This window comes from Coregonus lavaretus (assembly GCF_964263955.1).
Source record: "Coregonus lavaretus genome assembly, contig: HAP1_SCAFFOLD_983, whole genome shotgun sequence".
NCBI classification, from domain to species: Eukaryota; Metazoa; Chordata; class Actinopteri; order Salmoniformes; family Salmonidae; genus Coregonus; species Coregonus lavaretus.
This window is the reverse complement of record NW_028158272.1, coordinates 82,847-87,500: the sequence shown is the minus strand read 5'-3', so window position 1 is coordinate 87,500 and position 4,654 is coordinate 82,847. Positions and strand designations below refer to the sequence as shown.

At 56.0% G+C, this 4,654-nt stretch overlaps 1 pseudogene across 1 annotated transcript in view; it reads right to left on the bottom strand.

Moving 5' to 3' along the window:
• Positions 1 to 4,160, bottom strand: part of LOC311124212 (tRNA-queuosine alpha-mannosyltransferase-like) — a 23,826-nt pseudogene extending 19,666 nt beyond the window's left edge. Inside the window, exon 1 of the transcript in view lies at positions 4,062 to 4,160. The product of the transcript in view is annotated as a tRNA-queuosine alpha-mannosyltransferase-like (transcript). The remainder of the gene's footprint in view (positions 1 to 4,061) is intronic.
• Positions 4,161 to 4,654: the final 494 nt, after the last annotated feature.

The window sequence follows — 4,654 nt, the reverse complement described above, 5'->3', positions numbered from 1 at the left end:
TCGGCACCCAGCACCGCTCCTCCGGGCCGTACCCCTCCCACTCCACAAGATATTGGAGACCCCCCATCCGACGTCTCGAATCCAAGATGGACCGAACTGTGTACGCCGGAGCCCCCTCGATGTCCAATGGAGGCGGAGGAGTCTCTGCTATCTCACCTTCCTGGAGTGGACCAGCTACCACCGGCCTGAGAAGAGACACATGGAACGAGGGGTTAATATTCGTATACTCAATAGGTAGTAGTAACCTGTAACACACCTCGTTTAATCTCCTCAGGACTTTAAAGGGCCCTACAAACCGCCGACCCAGCTTCCGGCAGGGCAGGCGGAGGGGTAGGTTTCTGGTCGAGAGCCAGACTCGATCTCCAGGTGCGTACACCGGCCCCTCACTGCGGTGGAGATCGGCGCTCGCTTTCTGTCGACGGATGGCCCGCTGCAGATGGACGTGTGCAGCGTTCCACGTCTCATCCGAGCGCCCTACCCACTCATCCACCGCAGGGGCCTCGATCTGGCTCTGATGCCACGGTGCCAGAACCGGCTGGTAACCTAACACACATTGGAAAGTGGTTAGGTTGGTGGAGGAGTGGCGAAGAGAATTCTGGGCCATCTCTGCCCAGGGAATATACCTCGCCCACTCCTCCGGCCGGCCCTGGCAATACGACCTCAGAAACCTACCCACATCCTGGTTCACCCGTTCTACCTGCCCATTACTCTCCGGGTGGTACCCCGAGGTAAGGCTCACCGAGACCCCCAGGCGCTCCATGAACGCTCTCCAGACTCGGGAGGTGAACTGGGGACCTCGATCAGACACTATATCCTCGGGTACCCCGTAATGCCGGAAGACGTGGGTGAATAGTGCCTCAGCGGTCTGCAAGGCAGTGGGAAGACCTGGCATTGGGAGAAGATGACAGGCTTTAGAGAACCGATCCACAACGACCAGTATGGTGGTATTCCCCTGAGAGGGGGGAAGGTCTGTAACAAAGTCCACCGAAAAAGTGAGACCAGGGTCGTTGTGGAACGGGCAGGGGTTGTAACTTACCCCTGGGCAGATGTCTGGGCGCCTTACACTGGGCGCACACCGAACAGGAGGAGACATAAACCCTCACATCCCTGGCTAACGTTGGCCACCAGTACTTAGCGCTAAGGCAGTGCACAGTCCGGCCAATACCTGGATGTCCAGAGGAGGGTGACGTGTGAGCCCAATAAATAAGTCGATCCCGAACCTCGAGCGGAACGTACGTCCGACCCACCGGACACTGTGGAGGGCTAGGGTCGGTACGCAACGCCCGCTCGATTTCAGCATCGACCTCCCACACTACCGGTGCCACTAGACAAGACTCCGGCAGTATGGAAGTGGGCTCAACGGACCTCCCCTCTGTGTCATACCGCCGGGACAGGGCGTCTGCCTTACCGTTCTGGGACCCAGGGATGTACGTGATTTTAAATACAAACCGGGTTAGAAACATGTTCCACCGAGCCTGGCAAGGGTTCAGTCTCCTAGCTGCCCGAATGTACTCCAGGTTACGGTGGTCAGTCAAAATGAGAAAAGGGTGTTGAGCCCCCTCAAGCCAATGTCTCCACACCTTTAGGGCTTGAACCATGGCTAACAGCTCCCTGTCTCCTACGTCATAATTACGCTCCACCGGGCTGAGCTTTTTAGAGTAGAAAGCACAGGGGCGGAGTTTAGGTGGCGTGCCGGACCGTTGTGATAACACGGCCCCTATACCGGCCTCAGACGCGTCCACCTCTACCTGAAATGGTAAGGCGGGATCCGGATGCGCAAGCACTGGAGCCGAGGTAAACAGGGCCTTCAGTCTCCCAAATGCCCTGTCCGCCTCCGCTGACCACTGCAATCGCACCGGACCCCCCTTCAGAAGAGACGTTATGGGAGCTGCCACCTGTCCAAAACCCCGGATAAACCTCCGGTAGTAATTCGCAAAACCCAAGAACTGCTGCACCTCTTTCAGGGTGGTTGGGGTTTGCCAATTACGCACGGCTGACACCCGGTCAACCTCCATCTTCACCCCTGACGCGGATAACTGATAACCCAGAAAGGAGACCGACTCCTGGAAAAACAGACATTTCTCTGCCTTGACATACAGGTCGTGCTCCAACAGCCTACCCAACACACGACGCACCAGGGCTACATGCTCGTCTCGGGTAGGCGAGTAAACCAGGATGTCATCTATGTACACGACCACACCCTGCCCCTGCATGTCCCTGAAAATCTCATCCACGAAGGATTGGAAGACTGAAGGAGCATTCATCAACCCGTATGGCATGACGAGATACTCGTAATGACCCGAGGTGGTACTAAATGCCGTTTTCCATTCATCGCCCTCCCTAATGCGCACCAAGTTATATGCGCTCCTGAGATCCAGTTTCGTGAAGAAACGGGCTCCGTGCAAAGACTCAGTCATAGTCGCAATCAGAGGGAGTGGATAACTGTACTTCACAGTGATCTGATTGAGACTACGGTAATCTATGCACGGGCGCAACCCTCCATCCTTTTTCTTCACAAAAAAGAAGCTAGAGGACGCAGGAGAAGTGGAGGGCCGTATGTATCCTTGTCTTAGAGATTCGGCTATGTAAGATTCCATAGCCCTCTTCTCCTCTTGGGACAGAGGATACACATGGCTCCGCGGAAGCGCTGCTCCTGCCTGGAGGTCTATCGAACAATCCCCCTGTCTATGAGGAGGCAAACGCGTCGCCCTCGATTTACTAAACACAAGTGCCAAATCCTCATACTCAGCGGGAATGCGCAGTGAGGACACCTGGTTTGGACTCTCCACCGAGGTCGCCCCCACGGAAACACCCAAACATCTCCTCTCACACTGGTCAGACCACTCCTTAAGAGCCCTCTCTTGCCACGAAATAGAAGGATCATGGGAACTCAACCAGGGAATTCCCAGCACCACCGGATACGCAGGAGAGTCGATAAGATATAGCTGGATAGTCTCCTCATGACCCCCCTGCGTACACATCCTAAGTGGCGCTGTGACTTCCCTGATCAACCCCGATCCCAACGGACGGCTATCTAGGGCATGAACAGGAAATGGGATGTCAACAGGAAGTAGGGGAATCCCTAATTCTAAACAAAATTTACGATCAACAAAATTCCCAGCTGCGCCTGAATCTACTAGCGCCTTACGCTGGGAATGAGGTGCAACCTGTGGAAATCGCACAGGTATACAGAAGTGCACAACAGAGAGCTCTGGGTAAGTGGGACGCCTACTCAAGTGGAAGGACTCCCCAGTGCAGGGCCTGCCGTCCTCTCCCCTAGGAGACCCTCCCCAACACCTGGCCGCGGTGTGTCCTCCACGGCCACAGTTGGTGCAGGGGATGGCCCCCCTCGTGCTCCTTCCCCTCTTCTCTCTAGCGCCAGCACCCCCGAGCTCCATAGGGCTCGGCTCGGAGGTGCTGGAGGGTGGAATGGACGAACCCCACTCGGAACGTCCGCGGGTAGCCAGCAGGGTGTCCAGCCGGATGGACATGTCCACCAACTGGTCGAACGTGAGACTGGTATCCCTGCAGGCCAGCTCTCGACGGACGTCCTCCCGAAGACTACAACGATAATGATCGATGAGGGCCCGCTCATTCCACCCTGCGTCAGCCGCTAGAGTCCGGAACTCCAGTGCAAATTCCTGGGCGCTCCTCCTCCCCTGCCGGAGGTAGAATAGACGCTCCCCCGCCGCTTTCCCCTCAGGTGGATGGTCGAACACAGCCCTGAAGCGGCGAGGGAACTCCGCGTATGTGATCGTGGCGGCGTCTATCCTCCTCCATTCGGCGTTGGCCCACTCCAACGCCTTGCCGGTGAGACAGGAGATGAGGGTGGAAACGCTCTCGTGTCCCGAGGGCGCCGGGTGTACGGTGGCCAGGTATAGTTCCACCTGCAGGAGGAACCCCTGACACCCGGCAGCGGTACCATCATACGCCCTCGGGAGCGAGAGCCGAATCCCACTGGGTTCCGGAGCTTGGATGGGCGGACTGGCCGATGGTGATGGCAAGGTAGGGGGAGATGTGGGTGCCCCTCTGTTCTCCCATCGGTGCAGAGTGTTTATTACGTCCTGAAGGGCGGTCCCGATGCGGTTGATCTGGTCGTTCTGCTCGCGGACGCGCTCCTCCAGGGACTCGGATGCTAGTGCTGCTCCTGCTGATTCCATCTTGGTGTGTTATTCTGTCAGGAGTGCTGTATGTGGAAGGTGCGGGAATCAGGCGCAGGACACAGAAGCTTCGTTCAACAGTCTTTAGTGAATCAATACGAGCAAAAGTGCCCGGAGACGAGCGATACGCACACAGGCGTAAAAGAACAATAAAAATACTAACGCGCACAACAAGTGCGAAAACCTCTCCTAAAAACCAAGGAGGGAAAACCAATACAGACACGAAGACAGGAAGCTCAATAACACACAACACAAGACTAACAAAACGAGAACTTATAGGACACATAATCAACGCTAACTAACCACAGGTGTACAACAATCAGACAAAAGCAAACGAACATAGAAACATACAACGGTGGTAGCTAGTATTCCGGGGACGACGACCGCCGAAACCTGCCCGAGCAAGGAGGAGGAGCAGCCTCGGCAGATTCCGTGACAGTTTGGAACATCCGCCATTAGTTTTAATGGACCACAGGTATGGAATACCTTACAAA